General features: G+C 53.5%; 2 pseudogenes; both read right to left on the reverse strand.

Moving 5' to 3' along the window:
* Positions 1 to 1,442: 1,442 nt before the first annotated feature.
* On the reverse strand, positions 1,443 to 15,276 carry LOC114684828 (annotated as a pseudogene).
* A 1,770-nt stretch (positions 15,277 to 17,046) lies between these two features.
* LOC114684815 lies at positions 17,047 to 20,482 on the reverse strand (annotated as a pseudogene).

The raw sequence follows: 20,482 nt of genomic DNA on the forward strand, positions 1-20,482 counted from the left end.
TCCCCTTAGGAACTGGCACACTGTTTCTGCCAACCCCCACCCCCCGGAGTTCCCATCTGTCCAGCTGACTGCTTCCTAGCAGTCTCTATTAGGGTCTCCAGGTAAGTGACCTCAAAGGTGGCGGGCCAAGTCTGTTGTTGCCCTCCACCTCACCTGACACTCTTAGTCTCTTGGGCCTTTCTCCCTCTCCATCTCCACAAACCCATACCAATCACCAAGATATGGACAGTTAAAGGGCTCAAGCCTCCCCAACTCATCCATTTCTTTCATCCCCTACTACAGCCAACACCACACCACTCATGGACACCAATGGTTTCTGAATGTCACTGGGCAATTTCACAATATCACCACTTCAAATTTGATGGGAGATACAAACAACTATATATCACCAGATGATAACACTTTACAGGACTGTATGCAGTACGTCCTTGACTATAAAACACATCAATCCTCCAGCACTGGAACATACTTGAAAGCAGATCAGCATCTCTCAGGTTAATACGAGATATTTCACAGATCACCTGACTCACGCCTGGGCCCTCTCCATACATTCACCAAACTAGCTGGCCTCACATCAGCCTTTCTCTCTCTCTAGGGAAAAGCCCTAGCTTCCTCAAGTTCCTAAGGCCCTCTCCCTAGTCCTTCCTGCAAAGCTGGCCTTCTCTCACAAACCCTACACATGCTCCTTTCCACCACACAAGGCTGAACATCCTGTCTCTCAACCCATTCACACCTGCCTGCCGTACAGCCAGCAGCTCCACAGGGACACAGCAAGCCCCTACTTTTGGTCGGCCGTAGTGACTCACACCTTTAATCCCAGCACTCAGGAGGCAGAGGCAGGCAGATTTCTGAGTTTGGGGCCAGCTTGGTCTACAGAGAGAGTTCCAGAACCAGGGCTACAGAGAAACCCTGTCTTGGGGGGGGGGGGTCCTACCCTGAATATACCCACCATGAACCACACACACACAATACTACCTGAAGTCTCTGCTTTGTTCATCCACTGAGGACAGACTTGCCTAGCAAGACAACCTCACCTCACTGAAACTTACTTCCACCTTTCAACTACTACCTATCTAAAACCAGAACCTGGGTCTGTGGATGTGACTCAGTAGTAAAGCACTTGCCTAGCTAGTATAGGAGAGCTCCTGGACCCCATCTCCAGTACCAGAAAGAAAATTAAGGAATCAGACAACTTTGATTCCCAGCCTTCCTGGTACTGCCCAACAAAACTGTGTCCCCAGCTGTTTGTGGTCAAGAGCTCTGTTCACAAGCAAATATAGCAGAGTAAGAATACCACCAACCCTCAGCAGCACCTTCAAGGTGGACATGCAAAGCTTATCTAAACCTAGCACAGTGCAGAGGTGTTAACTCCGTGGCCTCTGAAATCAAGACCACAGACATGCGATGCCTAGCTGTGTGGCTTGTCACATTTGTGCCACATCCTATGAAGAGGTTCGGGAGCCATTGACAAGAACAGACATAGCTTCAAGGTACCTGGCACCTGAGACACGTAAGTAATGATTGTATATGGCACCTTTCTCTCTCATCTCACAAGGAAGGCAAAGCCACTTGCAAACATATCCCACAAGGAACAGAAAAAACAGATAGGTTGAGACCAAATTCTTGCTATAGGCCCCAAGCTCCCAGAAGGCCTTGGTCCTCTCTGGAGCCCCTGCATCACTCTTGGCCAGAACTGGAGGGACATGGAGAGATGCAGAGGGTGGTAAGGGTGGCACACAAAACAAAGACAGCACCCTGACCTTTCCACAGCCAGGCACCTCGACGCCGTCCACGGGCCGGGGAATCTCAATGGACTTGACCAGCCCATACTTGCTGCACTCATCTCGTACATCCTCTACAATCTCCTCGTACTCTTCATCGTCCAACAGCTCCTCGGGCAGCACCATGTTCATGAGGCACAGGACCTCAGTCGGGTGGCCGCCCATTTGCACCTGAGAGCTCATCAGGCCGGGCACTTGAAGGGTCACAGGTGTCTGATTGATAGTACTCTGTGGGGTCAGGGAGAACAGCAATGTCACCAAATGGCTCAGACTAGCCTCCCTCCATTCAAGCCTGTGCCTCTCACACCCAACCAGGGGGACCATTCCTCTACTTAACACTTTTATGAACCCACTGCCCAAATCCCCTCCCATGAAAACTGGGGCCGAACTTAAGAAACCTTCCCATCCAACCCTTCCACCCCCAGGGTCCCTCTAGCCAATGGAAGATGACGTGCCGGGAGGCTCACCAGCGTGGCATTCTTGGCTCCTACACTCGCCCTCTGGACAAGCAGCTTCTTGTCCCTAGCTGCATCCCATTCAGCCCCGCAATGGCCTATGGTCAGAGGACGAAGGGTGGAGGGGTGCGGGGGAGGCACAGGTCAGGAACCGGGGGCCCAGCACTTCCCCCAAAGCACCAAGCATCGATGGGGAAAGAGCGGAAGGCCAAGGGCATTTAGTTTGGAAAGAGGCAAAACCACGGGAAAGGATGAGTCCCCACAAGCCCTTGCTTCAGACCAACCACCTCCCACCCTAGCCTGAGGAGAGGAGACCTAGGCTTAGAAACACAGCCAGTTAAGAAGCGTCAGGGCCTGATCTCACGTGATGTCCACGTACTCACAGAAGGCATAGCCTTTGGAGAGCCCTGTGGCACTATCCTTGACCAGGTTGAAGGCCTTCAGAGGCCCGAAGGATGTCAGCAGTTCCTTCACCTGCAGGAGGCCAACAATCCATCAGGGTTTGGTCAGGCTGAGAGGGGTGGCTAGCAAGGGGGCAGAGGACTTACCTGGTCATCATTCAGGTAGTTGGGCAAGCCCCCGATGAACAGTTTGTGGCCGAGTCTGGGACTACAGTGGGACACAACTCCTAAAGACAGAATGTATAAAGACTTCAACTCCAGTATACAGTCATTTCTCAACATCCAAGGAGAAGCAGGGAGTGGTAACATACACGCTTGTTTTCTCTCTTTTTTTTTTTTAGGAGCTGAGGACTGAAGAACCCAGGGCCTTGCGCTCTACCACCGAGCTAAATCCCCCAACCCTGCCCCCACGCTTGTCTTTCAACACTTAGAAGGCTAAGGCAGGAAGCTCAGTCTCAAAAAAAAGTCTACAGTAAGCCCCTTCACAAGTCCTATCCTACCTAAGACACCTCATCAATAAAGGTGGGAGGGAGGAACCCACACTATACACACTTCCAACACCACACCCCCCACATTCTAAAAAGTACACATAGAACACCAACAACTGAACGTCAAAAATGTCCTAAGATTTGCCAACCCTCGGAACTCTCACTCAAATGCTCAGTCCTTTGCCTTCAGGTCCTGCAGGGGTGCCTGTTTCCAGGGCAGAGTGACAAGGAGCGGAGAGGCTGCTGAGAACCACAGAGCAGGGCCTCAGTGCTAGCCACCTGCAGTGGTGACTCGTGGCCAGCTCTGGGAAGCTGTGTTCAGGATCCATTCAAGATCCAATGTACCACACGGTGCTATCAGCTGAGGAAGTCTGACTTGCCTGCTCAGCTCAACTCTGGACCCACATGGATAAGTGCTGGCCAGACAGTTCTGTGTGGCACCATGCAAGCCTCACCAGTATTACCATCACTTAATTCTCAGAGCCATCATCGGGCCCAGCATCAATCCAGCCTGACTCCTCAGTTCAAAAGTCCCACTACGTAGCCTCCCCGTTTTCTGCCCTCCCCCTACTAAGTTCAGCAGTCCATCCTAATCTATGAGAGGGTAAGATATTAATGGGCATATAGAACCTCAGCCACTGTGCCCCATCCATCTTCCAGGCTATCATCTGCCCCATTATAACACTTTAGCCCAGAGAACTGCAGGCATCAACCCCAGAGACTTCTAACCACCAGAGCTGTAACCCAGTAGTAGACTCATACAGACCACAACAGGCCTCGTTCAAGAGCCACCATGACAAGCAGAAGCACTGAGAACCAGGGCATAGCCAGCGCTGCCATTGGCCAGGATCCAACTACTTTAAACACCTACCATCTGGAGCTGGAGAGATGGCTCAACAGTTAAGAACTTGTTGTTCTTGCAATGGACGCAGGTTCAGTTTACCAGCACCCACATGATGGCTCACAACCATCCATAACTCCAGTTCTAGAGATCCGACTCACTCTTCTGACCTCCTTGGGCACCAGGCATGCATACGGTACACAGACATATGTAGGTAGAAACACTCACACACATAAAATGAAACTTAAAAAAAAAATTAAATCTATCTCATCAAAATCCCCAGGTCTAATTCAAAAGGAGTAAAGCCCTAAGAGTAGGGAAAAGGTGACTTCTAGAGCCCAACTCAACAGTGTCTCTCAAAGGCAGCTCAGCAGCGTGGCTCTTCGTCTCTCTGACAAGTAAGCAGTAAGGCAGGTCATGGCAGCAGCAATCCCCCACAATCTCTCACAGTGCCAAGGCAGGACACTAGGGGCCCATTCAATTCTTTGCTGCTACACCCACAGAAACAGGGACACCACACTAGGGGACATACACAAGCTTCATTTCACACAAGCAGTGCCAACACTGGGTGACTAAGAAGAGCTTCACTTCTGTGGACAGCTCGGCTTCCACCCCAGGTGATAGCAATCTCAAGTTACCAGCACACACTCTCACCAGGGAGGATGTCAGCCTTCCAATTTACAAATTGTTTTTTAACCCAATGATCAAGATATTAGATTTCATCACATTTTTCTTCTTTGGTCTATGTAGTGACATTTGTTTTCCTCCTTTGGAAATTCAGAAGATAGGGCATAAAGGCAGAATCCCACTTGCTGCTGCGTTCTCCAAAGTGGTAATGAGGTGCCAAATCACAGGCAGAGCTGGAAAGCCAAACCTCTTCAGGTATAGGCACTCCCAAAGACTATGGTTTAATCGCAGCAGACTCCCTGGAAGAGGGCTTGCCACTTAGCACAGACATAACCCAACACTTGTGCCTGCACGTTACACGTTACAGCAGAAAGAGGACAGAGAAAGAGCTTGAGAAGACTCCAGAGCCAACCTGTGCAGCCCAGGATACCTATGAATTTAATGACCATGAACAAAAAATTCACCACCATTCCCAGCTTTCCTCCTCTGTGAAATGACAATCCCACCTTCTACAGAGGATGTCCTATCAAACTGTGATTAACACTTACAGAGGCAGGTGTCGTGTGGCACATCCTTGTGTGATCAACACTGGAGGCGAGGAGGCAAGAGTCGAATTGGAGAGACCAGTCTGGGGTTACATACCAGATACAAAAAAACTCTACAGCCAGGCTCCTGGTACAAGACTATAATCCCAAATATGCAAGAGGCTGATGCAGAAAGACCAAAAGTTCAAGGCCTCCCTCAGAGACTGCCTCAAAACACTAGTAAAAAGATCGGGATATCGTCGCAGTGGCAGACTACTTAACATGTATGTACAAAGGCTAAGTACAATTTTTAGCACAATGATGTTAACACTAATAAAAAACAGGTAACATAAAAGGTCTGACTGTGTGCCAAATCTATTTGTAAACACACGCAGTAGGCCACAGCTGACTCCCAAGTCATAATTTGCAACTGAAGGCTAAAGCAGATCCAGGGACAGGCAACACCTGCATACGACACAGTAAGACCAGCAGGTGGCTGACTATGTAACTGAAGAGCAGTTCACACAGTGCATTTGGTGGCAAGGAAGAGGTAGAAACAAGATGTCCTGTAGCTTCATCTGAGAGGTGTAGCCAGTCACCGAGCAAGCCGGACCGTGGCACAGGCCTAGTAATACCCCAATCACTCAAGCAGCGACGGGCTGGAAGCTCAAGCTCCAGCTCCAGCCCTGTAGTGAGACCCTCTCTCAAGAACTCAAAGGGGCCTGGGATTCACGGCAGAGACCCTGGGTTCAATCCTCAGTACCACAGTGAATCTTCTTCAAGCAGTACATTGAGGAGCATGTTAGTTTTAGACCTAAACGTGTAGAGTGGAAAGAGGCACTGACCTCACCAGAACTTACTGTGAAAATGTATGTGGTAATCAGGACCCTGACCCCAAGACCTCCACTACCAGGAATTTTTCCCTGCTCTAAAGTGAAGGGGAACTTGGCCCCAGTGGGCATCCTCCAATGCTGAGCATCAGCGAGCAAGCAGGACCCCCAATTCTGAAAGTCCCAATCAACCTCAGACCTGGCCCTCATTCCCACTTAGCTAGAGCCCCAACACCATGGCTTCCTACAGCCCAGCAGGACAAACAAGTTACACATCTCCACTTACACCCCACCTCATCTGCCAAATGCTAGCTCAGCAAACTACGGCCTGCAGGTTGACACACATGCAGGGCCTTTTAAATTCTGAAAGATTAATGCAGAACATTCAAAATCTATTTTTCTCAATGACCCTGTCTGTAGGTTTCACACTGTGACCTACCAATCAAAGGTAAGTAAATACAACTAGAAGAAATAGCCCAGAACACATGCCAGACAGACATGGAATCAGTGAGCACTGACATGCTAGGACCACACACCAGGACCAGGCAGAGGTCTGTTGATATGCACCTGTAGGTACATACATACACACCAAGCCCTGAAATTCCAGGACCAAGGGCCAAGGCAGAAACAATGCCCAGACTGCAAGTGCCACACTTCCCAACACCTCTGGTCTGAACCTGGCTGACATTTACAGGCTGTGTATTCCCAGATCACAGCTCACCACCTCAGATGCCCAGGACACATGCTAAGCTAGAAGAGTATCTATCCACAGGGTCCAAATCACACACACACACTATCTCCAAGCAACTCTAGCTGGGCTAAGTACAGGAATCTGGGTGGAGGGAATAGTGAATCCAATCCCCACCTCCCACCCCAACAAATTCCCACTCACCAGGCACATAAACAGAAGGGTTCTCTGACATGCCAGGCAGCGGCTGGTAGTCATGAGGCCTTCGAATCTTCAATGACTGGCCCTGGAAGATGATGCCATCGAAGGCCATGGCCTGGGTCGTCTCATCCACTGAACGGAACTGAAGGAAAAAGAAAAACAGTAGAATTAACAGGTAGGCAGGGACTAGATTAGACCAGCTCCCAGACCCCAGGACTGTAACTTTCCTCCCACTTGTATAAACAAATATCATACACCAAACCCTGGACTAGCCAATGGACTAACAGTCACGAGATTGCTTCTAGAAGCTCACATTCTAGAAAGCAAATATCCTGGCACCCCAGATATGAAAGCAAGCACAGAGTCCTAAGCTCTGACAAGACAGTGCTGGAAAGGGACCAACTGCTGAGAGAAGCCAGCATGGGAAGTCAGGTCAACTGAGTTTAGTGGCAATGACAGCCCAGGCTTTCTGATGAAGCGACATTTAAGCTGATGAAGTCTCCAACAGTACAAATCAAAGTAGACTCTGATGGGCAAGTGCAGACTAAGAAGGAACACTCAAGAACCTCAGCAGCCTACATCACTCCAGCACCTCCACTGTGTTTTATGAGTATGGCCCCAGAGTTGAAAGCTAGGTCTGCATAGATCATAGAGAGTAACTGCCTTGAAAGGTGACTTAGAAACAAACATCTGGAGTGAACTGCTTCAGCCTAAGTCCCAAAGAGAAAAAAGCACATTGTGTCCTCTGCAAGACCAGTGTAGACTAAGCAGAGTGGACTGGGCCAGAACAGTCCGCAGAAACCCACAAAGCAAGCAGGGCCCAAACAGGCCTCCCAGGGGAGAGAGAACACGAAGGCATAAGAAGGAGGGGACTGCAGAGCTCCTACAGCAGCCAAATGGAAAACGGGTGCAGAGAAAGCCGTCAGAGAGGGCAGCACAGACCAGCCCCACTACCCCTTACTCCATCACTGGAAAGCTCACCTCCAAAAGGCAAAATTCTTGTCTTGATTTATCTGCACAGCCAAGACTGGGTTGCCGGGGCCTGCGTCAATCCGCCCAAGCGCATCTGGGCGTTGAAGAAGTCCATCATAGCCTCCTGCAGAGGGAATAGGAGACAGGGAGGGCGGGGAGGGAGGTGGAGAGAGGAGGGGAAGGGTGAGAGAGGGAGACACAGAGGGGTTTGGGGGTAAGGGGAGAGGAATGAGGGGAGGGAGAAGGGGGAAGGGACAGTGGAATATGGGTCAGGGTATAGAGGTCAATAGTAGCAACAAATGCAGGAGGAGAAAGGAGGAAACAGGAGACAGGAGCCAACGGGCAGACAGGACAGGCGTGAGGGGAGCCATGGAGTCCAAACACGAGGAGGAAGAGGAAGAGGAGGAGGAAAAGTTATTCAAGAAAGGATGGAAGAACAGGACAGCAAGAGAAAGAAAAGCACGAGGATGACGACACGGAAGAAACACCCGGTGCAGACAAGGCAGGGAAGGCAGAAGAGCAACAGGCAAGAAGAGAAAGACAAGCCAAGGGACAGGAAGGGAGCCCAGAGAGAGGCAGAGCACGGAGGAGAGTGCAGGGCAGGAGGGATGGAGGAGCAGGGGAGGAAGGGGCAGGGCGGGAGGGGGAGAAAAGAGTGATGTGGGGGCCCTGGAGTCCGGGGGGCTGGTTTATCAAATGTAGCAAAGTGCAGGTTGAGAAAGTCAGAATGGACCTTACTTGCCTTCGACGATGGTAGCAAACTTTTTGTTGCTACGAGGGATCTCAGCCCCACAATATTTCACTTTAAAGAGAAATGGAAACAACTCTTTGATCTCGGGATTCTCAGGGGGTGCCACGGGAAGGGGTGGGGAGAGGGATGGGGGAGAGGAGCGGTAGGGAAGGTGGGGGAGGTCAGGGCTATCAAAATAAAAGAACAGCGACCATGGGAGGGATGTGTGGGAAAAGGATGTGGATAGACGGCAGAAGAGGAGAGCATGTCAGAGAAACTGCAGGGACGTGCGTCTGTGTGTCTGTGTGTCGAGTCTCCCTCTCTGTCTCTCTCCAACACGTAGGTACAATATGTAGGTAGGTACGTTATGTGTGTGTTTGATCCCTGGGTTGCTAGAGGAGGTTGGGGAAAGGGAGACGGGAGAGGGGAAGAGGAGGGAGGGAGGGCCACCCCCAGCCCGGCCCCTGGCTGGCTCAACTCCATCCGTCCGTCTGGGAGGGGCCGGGGGGTCTTGCAGGAACAGAGTCTGACCCGTGCAGGTTGGGGAAAGGAATGGAGGGAGGGGAGGAACAGGGTGGGGGGACAGGGGAGAGGGCAGGGGTAGGAGGAGGGCAGTACCTCAGTGATGCCAAAAGGGATGTTGCCCACGTAGAGGCGCCTGGCCTGTCTGGTCATCTGGCTCCCAACCACAGGCACCGGCGTTGGGGTCACAGCCAGACCATCAGGAGTCATGGTGGGGAGAAGGGCAGTGGCTGGAATCTGACCCGCAGCTTCAAGATGGGTACAGAGTAAAACCCCATTAGAGCAACCCTAAAACCAGGACCACTCAGCATACACTGACCTCACCCACCCACCCTCTAGCCCACTTCATTTAGAAGCTCTTCAATCAGCCAAGTCAATTCAGCAGCAGGGCCCCAAGCTAAGAAGCCTGGTTTCCTAAGGGCCCGGTGGGGAAGACTTAATTCCCTCCTCCAGCAGGGCTACTCTGAGCAGGTGCCAGAGCCCTTGGGTGAGATCCTTCAGTCTCACCAAGGACACACGCACAACTCATGGAAGAGATGTCCCAATGTTAACCTCCACAACAGCCTGTGAGGAAGTGGGGGAGGCCTACCTTGCATGGCCTTGTACTGCATTGGGGTGATGTGCTCAAAGCCAGGTGGTGGTACGTCCAGTATTTACGCACCTTCTTCTTCTTCTCATGGCGGGGGGAACGACTGGGGAAGGGGAAGGGAAAGTGGGGCAGGGTAACCTCAGTCTGACCAACACCGGGCCTGCAAGACCCACCAGGGGCACCTCCCAGCCCTCCACACCTCCCACACAGGCTCCACTCTCTCCAGGAGGAGAGCTGGGCCTGGGCCTGGGCGGGACACAGGCAGATGACACACTCTTCCCCAGGGCTCAGGCCAGGGTGGGGACACAAAGCAGGCAAGATGCACAGGTGAGGAAGGAGGGAGTGGACATGGGGCAGAAGGGGCAGGAGAGAAGCTCACATCAATCCACCGTGCTCCTCTTTAGCGCCTCTGGTCAAAGGTTTGCTGGGGGAGGGAGGGAAAGGTATGGGAGGAGTGACTGGGGACCTTGTCTTCCCAATGCAACACACCCCACCCAAGGTCACTGAACCCCGGGACTGAGGCAGGACCGAGGAGAACAGGGAGCATGCAGGTCCCCTCGGCCCCGCCAACCACCCCCAACCCTACTACTCCAGGAAAAAAGAAGTAAGGAGAAGCAGGAAGAAGCTAGGTCACTCTATGGAGAAAGTGAGATGAGGAAGGAGACTTCAGAGATCCCACACTTCCTTACCTAGGAGCAACAGAGAGGAGGAGGGAAACCCAGAGGAGAAGATGACTGAATAACTAGACCAACAGCCCTGAGCTGGAAACTAAAGCCCAGGCTTCAACTATTACCCTACTCCAGAACGCCTAGGAAGCAGGGAAGACAACCCCAAACAGGATCAGAGCAAGGAAAAACAACTGGGCCCTCAAAGACAGGGACAGAGTTACCTTTAGAAAGGGAAAGAGAAAAAGCCTCATTCCCTATCCCAGGAACTATTGCCCCAGCAACCCACTGGTACTGCCGAAAGAGAAACTCAAACTCCAGAAACAGGGAAACCCGAGTTCAAGGCAGAACAAGGGGCACCCATACAGAGAACAGCCACACAGACCCAGGTTCTGACAGAGGGCCCAGCCAGAGGTCCGTCCCAGAGTTCTAGTACCTTCTCCTTCGCCGGTCCCGAGAGGCACTGCGCTGGTCCCGGTTACGCCGATCTCGGCTCCGGCTCCTGCGCTTACGGTCCCGGCTTCGAGAGCGGCTGTGGCTACGCTTCCGATGCCGGTTCTCCTTGTCCCGTTCTGGACAAGTGTGAAAAGAGATGGGATGAGTGGAGAGAAAGTGCAGGCCCAGCCCACCCTGCGTGCTGGTGGCTATGCCAAGACCCAGGGAGGCCACCCCCCACCCCAGGGGAGGGCTTTAATGGAGGGAGACAACAGGCTTCCTGGGTCCACACCCGAGTCCCAAGGACTCTGAAGGGACCAAAGGGACAGGGCCTGGAAATGCCCCCGGGGTGTAAGATACCTGAAGATGCTCAAGAGGAGCTGAGGAGCCAGAGAAGACAGAGGGGCTGGCTCCTGGTCCCCCTCGAGGGCTGAGGGGCCTGACCCCAGGGTCGTCCTGAGAGGGGCAGGGCTAGAGGCTGGGGAATCAAGAGACCCAATGATGTTTTCCTGAAGAAACTCAGCAACCCCTCAGGAAAAACCTCTGCAACCAGCTGGCACCCACAGTCCCACCATAAGGCCCCAAGGGTCAGGTGCCAGACAGGATCTAGTAACCCTAAGAAGTGAGGAAACTCAACTCCATCCCTTCCCAACCAGGTGAATAATGTAAGAGCAAGCACCCTCTGAAAAAGAGGACTTCTTTCTGAATGTACAGAAAGTAAGGAAAAGATGCCTCTCCAGTACTTCAACTGGTGGTCCAGAGCAGCCTCATCCAAAACCACCAGACCCTCCTGCCTGACTCTCTCAAAGCCAAAGGCAGGATGGGCTAGACAGAATAAGGACTTGTGTCTTCACTAATATCTATTCTGCTTCTTAGCCTCTTTGCCTCAGAGACTATGGCTACTAACAGAGAACAGCCTTGCAAGAAAAACTACAGAACCTTAAGAGGGCAAAGGCAGGCAGATGGAGCTCTTCGACTTCGAGGCCAGCCTAGTCTACACAGAGTTCCAGGCCTGCTGGACCTACAAAAACACAACTATATAACCTCAATTCTGGAGACTGGCCCTTCAAGGTAGACGCTAAACCAGGATCACTTCAATGTATTTCCTTAATTCCAAGGTACCACTGATTTCTCAACGGTCAAGTCTACACAAACACATACACACAAAGTCCGGAGTAAGGAGGCACATTAATGTTCCCAGCATGTGGAAGGCTGAGACAGGAATTGGAGGCTAGTAAGTTAAAGGAGACCCTGTGACAGACAAAAACAAACTCGAAAATTGTTAACAGGTGTATCCTAAAAGTACTGACTTCTAAGACTAGCAGTAGGAAAAAGCAATGAAAAAGATCTCAAAGTAGATTTTAAACTCACCACACATTTGTATTATATATTTTTCTGATGCAAGAAGTAGCAAAATTTGATGGCCGGGCGGTGGTGGCGCACGCCTTTAATCCAGCACTCTGGGAGGCAGAGCCAGGCGGATCTCTGAGTTCAAGGCCAGCCTGGTCTCCAAAGGGAGTTCCAGGAAAGGCGCAAAGCTACCCAGAGAAACCCTGTCTCGAAAAAAACAAAAACAAAAAAAAAAAAAAAGAAGTAGTAGCAAAATTTGAAATCTATTTTAACTCCATTAGCTACTAAACTGAGAAAAGCACCCAGGAAAGAAAACACAATCTCAAGATGCTTCTATCAGAAAACTACACAGACAGAATACTTTCACTTGCATTTAATTATCACTATTGCTTTGGAAAAACTAGAAGCTCATATAGCAGATAAAAGGAAACTGAGGCATGAGGAGACCATGACTTGCTCAAAGCCCAACAGCTAAGAAACAATGAAGCCCCAACTCAAATTGCAATGCCAGTAAGTTAGACACCAGGCTGCATTGTTGAGGATCAGGCAGAACATTCACCTCAGTCTGGGCACAACTACTAACGACAAAGGATTTTACTATTTGCATTCACACACCCCAAAAATAAAAAACCTACCAATCAAGAGTTAGACAGAGGCAAGCAATGGAATATTGGGACAGGCACAGCACCAGGCAGCCACACCTCAAGTGGCACCACTTATAAATAAATCTCAAATGTCTTTCCTGCTGCTAAGCCTCAAAGACCAGCAAAGATCTCCAGAGAGGAAGCAATGACAACACCGGGTGCCTAGAGCAAACAGGGAAGACTCAGGGGGCTGAAAAGGGCTGAAGCTGAGAAATACAGGGAGGCTGGGTCAGAGACAAATACCACAGGCAGGGTGACAAGTTGGCAGAATTTTCTTCCAGCAAGGCAAGCGCCTTCCACATAATGACGCTGGCCAGTTGAGAAAATGGAATTTTCATTTGCTCAAAATGCTACACTACAGTTGTCTTCTGTACAAAGCTCCACCAACCAACCCTTGGGTGCCAGGTCTCAGGCCCTGTGTCCAATCAGCAGGGACACTCTGGAACTACAACTCATCTACCACAGCCTCAAAGGCCAGCTAAATCAGCTCCACTTGCAGCACAGTGCAACTGGCTTTGCAGTCAGAGCTCTAAACAAAAGCAGGATCTTAGCTTTAACATCCCGTTTTCTCTTCCTTGAATGAAGGTCACAGCTACACCACTCAGGTCTCGAGGTCTTACAGGAGTAACACTGGGCATCCACTTTCCCACCATTCTGTAACTCCAACACCAGGTCTACCTGAGCAACGATCACCTGTCTACACAGTAACAAATATGGCTAATTAAGCATTTATTGTAATCCAAGCCACATACTATATGTACGCATTGCTCCACTTAATCTCAGCTCCAGCTTTCGACTAAGTAATGCCTGGAGCTTTTTTCTTTTTTAAAGGAAAAATAAAAACTTTATGAGTCTCAGTTTTTTGCCCGATCAACAAGAATTATTTTTGTCCTCAGAAGCCTGTTACAAATGACTCACTTAAGAAATCTATTTAGCCAGGCGGTGGTGGCGCACGCCTTTAATCCCAGCACTCTGGGAGGCAAAGGCAGGTGGATGGATCTCTGTCAGCCTGATCTACTCAGAGTTCAAAGACAGCCAGGACTGTCTTCCCCCTGCCTTGGGGGGAAAATTAGTTATTAACAAATTGCCATGCCTTGACACATGGTAAGCCCTGAGTTTAATTACAACTATAATCAATGTATACCACTGTTACTAATCTCAAAAACCCAGTAACTATACAGTGATAGTCAGCATACAGGAGACAGATACAAAGGTATTAGAGCATCATATCTACCAACAACAAATGCAGGTATTTGAACTCAGGTATTCAATTCCTACACAGTAGACTACTCAAAGAAAACACGAATGGCACTCAGAAAAATTACTTTTTCCACGTACACTGTTTCAGGTACTCTCTTCTCAACTCTAGCTTCAATTCAAAGAATTCTGATTGCCTCATCCAGTCCTGCAAACACCAACCAGGAACAAAAGCCAGCTTGAGCATCAATCCTCAAGAAACTTAAGCCCTTCTTCAGACTCAAACCAAAACAGAGAAGGTTGTAGGCATGTCTTACAAGAGCCCTTTCTTCTGGATCCCTAAACTCATCAGCACCGACACAGCCTGTCTTTCTGATCCAAATTCACAGTACAAGATCCTACTTTGGAGTACCTGCATCCACTAATCCACTAATGTCAATTAGGCCAGCTCCCTCTTTCTCATTTTGTTGACTATTTTACCTCCACGGTGAGACTGCGTCTAAGTACCCGAGTTTGAAATGATACAAGGACTTGGGGTTTTGCCTAAAACCAGGGATGTGGAAGACACTCTCAGAAACTGTCAGCCGCCAAAAACCCCAAGGCATACATGATTTGTGTATGATGGGCACAAAGAATGCAGTGGCTTCCCCGACTTTGGCGGGCAAACAGGTGTCGGACACATTTACATATAAGGCGCCGGGTGGCGGCTGGGACAGAAATATTCTGGCGGGGAAAGCTCCAGAGAAATCGAGAAAATATATAACAGGCTCGAAATCTGCAAACACCGGGAGATTGCAGCGCCAGTCCACGTGAAGGCAAGGGGGGAGGGAATGCCTCGCCACCGCCATTTTGGAAACAAAGGGGGCGTGGAGAAAGGAAAAAGTACGCCCGACCGGAAGCGGAAGTGCCAAGGCAGCAAAAGAAAAAGGCTGGATTAAGGGACCTAAATTCATCTCTTGCTCAAATAAAAGAGAAAAACCTAAAAACCAAAAAAAAAAAAAACCTCACGTAGTAGAATGCGGCGCGCTCTCAACGCGCCGACGCAACGCGCCGCCTCCGCCGGGACCACGTGGGCGCGGGAGAGCCCTGCGCGCACGCGCCCTGCGCCCGGCCCGCGGCCCCTTCCCTCGGCGGGGAGAAGGGGCGGTCACGTGGACGCGGCGCGCGGGCGCGGACGGGGGGGGGTTAAATCATGCGGCCCCGGGGGAGGGGACCCAGAGGGAGAAACGGCGGAGGGGGCACGGAGCGAAGCAAGAGGCCGCCCCACAGCCCCGGCGCCCTCACCTTGTTTATTCTCGTTGAGCTGCCGCTCGAACTCGTCGAAGTCCGACATGCTTAGGCGCCGCGTAGGGCCCTGTGCAGCTCTCGCCTCGCCTTGCCGCCCGCCCGCTCCGGCTACTTCCGCCGCTGGCTCCGGCTACTTCCGGCCCCCGCCGGCGCTCCGTCGCCTACCTAATCAAGGCCCCCCAAGCCCCGCCCCGACTCCACCCCTCGCCCCGCCCGCCCCGCCCCCCGCCGAGCCCGCCGAGCCCGGCTCCGAAGCCAGTCGGCTATTCTCGGCCGCAGACCGAGGAGTCTGCGGGCGGCGGCGGCGGCGGCCCTCGGATCACCCAAGGCGAGGATTTTGCAGGCTGCCCAAGTTTCGGCAACTTTTCGGAGACTAGTGTCTCAACGTTCGGAGGATTCCGTGGTCCTCGCGTTCCCTCCGCCAGCCCCTTCTAAAGGTTCGGGTTTTTCCTACAGCTCAAGCCGCCCCAGGCTCTGGCTTGCTCTGAAGATCCGCCCCACCCCTCGCTGGCCCCGTCCAAGCAGTCGGTCTCTTCCAACAATCCCAACCGTCCAGACCTTCGGCTCTTTCCGAAGGTTTCCAGCGCTCGCTCACGGCCCTCAAGAGACTAAGCCCGATTCTAATCTTCGGCTCTTTCCGGAGGTTCCACTGGGTCACTCCGCCCTTCCGGAGACTTCCGTTCCCTTCCGCCACGGCTTCGGGAAGGCCTCAGGCACCGGGGGAAACTTCGGCTTTTTCCGCCGTCGCTTCGGCTCCTTTCGGCTCCAAGACCCAGAAAGGGAGGGAGTGCAGAGGAGAGGTGGGTCGGGGAGCTACGGGAGAGGGGGCGGGGTCTCACTCCGGGCGCCTGGCTCTCTCGGTGAGGCGATCGGGAAGAAAGGCCGACCGCGGAAGGCCAGAGAAGGTGTGCGGGACAATCGCAGCCAGTGGGGGCCACGGGGGCTCGAGGCCTCTGCGGAGGTTTTTTTTTTTCTTTTTAGCGCGGCTCGGAGCGCCTGCGCAAGATGATTAAGAGGCGGCGGGAGGCGTGTCTGCGCCTGCGTAGCGGTCAGTCGGTCTCAGTCCACCTTGCGCGTGCGCGGGGGCTCCCCCCACTCCCACCCCTCCCGTGGGTGCCAACCCCGGGACCGTTAAACCAGACTGCGCTCTCCCGGTTGCCTTGGCGATCGCGTTCACTTTCCCACCCCGCTCCTGCCCAGCGCGCAAGCGCAGGACGTGCCCGCTCCGGGCCTGCCGACTCCCGGCCCCTGGCGGGCGGCAGGACGGGCGGGCGGCAGGACGGGGTCCACGCGGCGCCCCCCGGAGCCTCCCCCCGGCAGGCAGGCTCAGCTGCAGGTCACTGGACCGGTGCCCCAGCCACGGCCGCGCCTGAGAGTCGGCTCCCTTCCTGGTTCCCCGGGGAAGAAGCGGCTGCTCCCCTTCCCCGCCCCTGCCTCCTGGGGATAATTACACCCTGTCCTCCCCAGCCTCTCCGGAGGCTCCAGCCCGAGCGCCCCCGTCCCGGTCTCCGTGGCGACGGACCCCCCTCCCGGCCCGGCCCCTTTCTAGGAAGACCTGGGCCCCAGTTTATTGAAAATGTTCATGTCTCTTTAATTTAAATTCTCTGAATAATGCTCTGTCTTCGTGTAAGATGCAGATGGGCTACCCCTGGCCAGGGGCCGAGCTGGCCGCCCTTGCTGGGTGGAATGGAGATGGCATGCCCAGCGTGGGCGGCCGAGGGCAGGGCCCAGTGCTCGGGAGGGCGGCAGGGGGCCCCGGGGTGCGGGGGGACCCCAGCCTTGGCAGCGATCTGCGGGGGCGGGGAGGCGTGTGGGGCCGCCGCCGGCATCACCGCTTGAAGCGGTAGGTGATGGGCAAGAGGAGCTTGCTCTTTTTGAGAGCCTGCACCTTCTTGAGAGTCTCGTCGTCCAGCGCCAGGAAGCAGCGGCGGGAGTACTCCAGCAGGCGCTCCTTGGAAGGGTCGAACTCTCCGACCTCAGCCAGCTTCTCGGGAGCCACAATGAGCAGCTCCGCGATGGCGTGGTCAGCGCCACCGTGTTCCGGTCCACGCGGTGGTGCTCAAAGGCTCGAGACATGCTCTTGAGCTTCTGGAAGGTGCCCAGGATCTTCTTGTAGCGGCAGAGGACCCCATCAGCGTCCTTCACTGCAGGGCCAGACGGACAGAAGAGGAGAACGGGGAAAGACAGCCATGTGGGGAACCCAGGAGAAACAGCAGGGCAGCATGAGGAGGAAAGGTGGGGTGAAAGGCGCACATGCATGCACCACACACACGCGTTAGAAAGGAAGCGGGAGAAAATCGAGGAAGGGAAGGAGTAAAAACGGGAACAGGAGAGACCAGAGTAAGAAGTAGAGATGGACCAGGGGGAGATTGAAGAAGGCAGGCCAGGACACCAGAGGAAAGGAGAGGCTGCGCATGCTGGGGAAGGCTAACACCTGTGGGATGGGCCCAGAGGCCTCCTTTCTGAGGAGGAAACAGGACTGACTGCCGGTTGGTGTAAACGGAAATTTGAAATTAACTCAGGAGATGGGCCGAGTCTGGTGGGTTTGTATATGGGTAAGTTGGGGCATCGCGGCAGAACTCACACTTCAATAGCAGGTGGACACCCCCCAACAGGCCATCACATGTCCCCACTCACCCCGCTGCCTCTCTCGAGCCTTGGGCTTCCCAAATCGCCGCCGGCCAGTACTTCCCTTGGGCTTCTGCCTCTTCCTTTCCCGGTACTGCCCTCTTCGGACGCCCCACTGAAGGAGGAGGCTGCGGACTCCGGGTCTGAAGCTTCTCCCCCAACCCCAGCCCGGCTGCTGTCCCGTCAACCCTCCGTGGCCCAGGCTTCATCCGGCAGTGGTCCTCTGAGGAGAGACAAAAAATGAACTGTGACACAATGTCCTATCGCTGCCCTGAAGGGAGGGGAAAATGGACCTGGAGGCTAGGTCTTCGGGATGGGGACAGGGTGAAGCCCCAGATTCAAGGAACTCACTGGGCTCTGTGATGATGTGGGGTTTCTGTAGGGGAACATATCCGGGGGCCTCCAGAGGCAGGCAAGGCTCTGGGTGAGAGGGTTGGATATCAGAGTTCAGTTTGGGTGCTGGAGAAGGCTAACTACATTTCCCTGAACAGGGAGCCAACTGAGGCTCAGACTCAGCTTCTTCCAAAGGAGAGGGACTCCTGAAGAGGACTGAAGTCAGTACTCTGGGGATAGAGTTCTCAGTGTAGGAGAGGGGACATACATGATGCCATCCCAAGGCTGGGTCCCAGGAACTGAGATCCCTTAGTCCCGTTGCTGGGGCTTTTGACATCACCAGCTGGAAAGCCTGCCAGCAGCTCAGCTGGATACAGAGGTTCGGTTCTGGCCTGAATAAAGGTTAAGTTCTCCAAGACCTGAGCTGAAGTCTAGGGAAGGGCAGCATCGAATGAGGAATGTGGCAGGAAGAGCGGACACTGCCATGCTGCCGTCATAAATTAGCGCAAGGCAGAGTGGTGAATCTGCCAGGACCTGTGGCAGAGTTTAGGGGACAACTCACACACACACACACACTCTCTCTCTCTCTCTCTCTCTCTCTCTCTCTCTCTCTCTCTCTCTCTCTCTCTGAGGAATAAAAACGTTAGCCAAGGCATACAAAACAGGGTGGTGGGAAACAGACCACTGATTTGTTATTCCAGGGCACCTCTGATGGTTGGAATATATGATTCAGAAGTCCTGGGGTGTGGGCAGGGCCCCTCCGAGGAATCCGGTGGCCTACTGGCAAGGGGACAAGGGACATTTCCCCTAAGATGAGGAACCTGGGCTGGAAATCCAGACTCAGTTACACCAAGTGCTTGAGGCTAGTGGGTTAGGGACAGTCTGTGACAGGGTAGGACATGAGTCTTTGACACCACGAAGGAAATGGCTGGGTGGGAAGACCCTAAAATATCATGGTTCTTAGTGGAAGGATGGCAAGTCCTCATCAGGTCGGCCCAACAGTGGGCTTTGAATCCCGGGGTCCTGGGGGGAACGGTGTGTCCCCGCCCCCACCTGCATCCATCCGGGCTGAGGAAATGAATTTGTCCAGCTGACACCGTAGAAAGTCCCTCTCCTCCTCCAGGTCCTCAATGCGCTTCTGCAACCACGAGTTCCTCTCCAGGGCCATGTGCAGCTGGGCCTTGACGCTGTTCATCAGGGCCAGGGTCGGGGAGGTGGCCTCTGGAGGCTCTAGGGACAACAGCAGAGGTCATGCCCAGGATGAGGCAGTACCCCACCTGAGTCCAGTCCCTCCACGCCCTTTCAGCTCACCCTCACAATTTCTCTGAGAGGGACTCAGACTGTAGAAGATCTGTGAGTCTAAGTGGGGTGCCTCTTCGAAGGGGATGGAGATCTCAAAGGTCTCTTCGTCCTTCACTGGAGAGAGCCAGTGCAGGTCACCCCAGAAGCGGCCTGGCCCTTTCAGACCACCCCCAACCATAACTTCCCCGTGGATAGAGGGAACCAGAATGTCGGCCCGAGGATGAGCAAAGGGTCCCCAAGTGCCTCACTTGTCCGCCTACGGTTGCTTCGGTCATTCATAGCGAGGCTTCCAGCAGACCCAGCAGCCGAGCCTTCGGGCACTGGACAGAAACAGGTCACCGAATGTAGTCAGCTCCTGGAGAGGTGGGGTACCTGTTCCTCTGGAGTTGGGAGGGATCACCGGCCTGGAGCCATGGTCTGAGGGAGGAAAGAACCCATACTCCTGGACAGAGACACTGAGGTTTCCAAATCGTGTACCCAGAGCGAGGGGGCTCGGCGAGGACTCTTGGTTGTGAAGGAGCTCGACCCTTAGATTCTTTGGCTCTTCATGGGGTCAACACCACAGAGACACTTTGGCCTGAGTAGGAAGGACCCTCATCGTGGGCCATCTCCGGACCCAAAGCCATAAATGGAAGGGAGAAACCACCCCTAACTTCCACGTGTGGGTGGGGGGTCCATCCTGCAGGCGTCCCCCTGTCCCAGCCGCCCATTCCTCCTGCACTCGTGCGGGCTAAGAGCCCCTCCCCCGAAGTGGGGGCTGGGCGCGTGCGCAGTGCGGGGGAGGTCACGCGTGGGGATGCGCCCCCGCCCTTTGTCCCACGGGTGGGAGGGGTGACCGTGGCAAAAGGTCCCAGAAAGGGCAACCAGCATGGGAGTGGCGACCGTGGGCACCATTCCCCGCCCTTGGGTGCTCAGGGTACAAGGGGCCCGGGCCCCGCTCTCACCCACCCGCGCAAGGACTCCAGCCCTGGGACCGACGGTGGCGGCGGCGC

The sequence above is a fragment of the Peromyscus leucopus genome, unplaced genomic scaffold (genome assembly GCF_004664715.2).
Source record: "Peromyscus leucopus breed LL Stock unplaced genomic scaffold, UCI_PerLeu_2.1 scaffold_1057, whole genome shotgun sequence".
NCBI lineage: Eukaryota > Metazoa > Chordata > Mammalia > Rodentia > Cricetidae > Peromyscus > Peromyscus leucopus.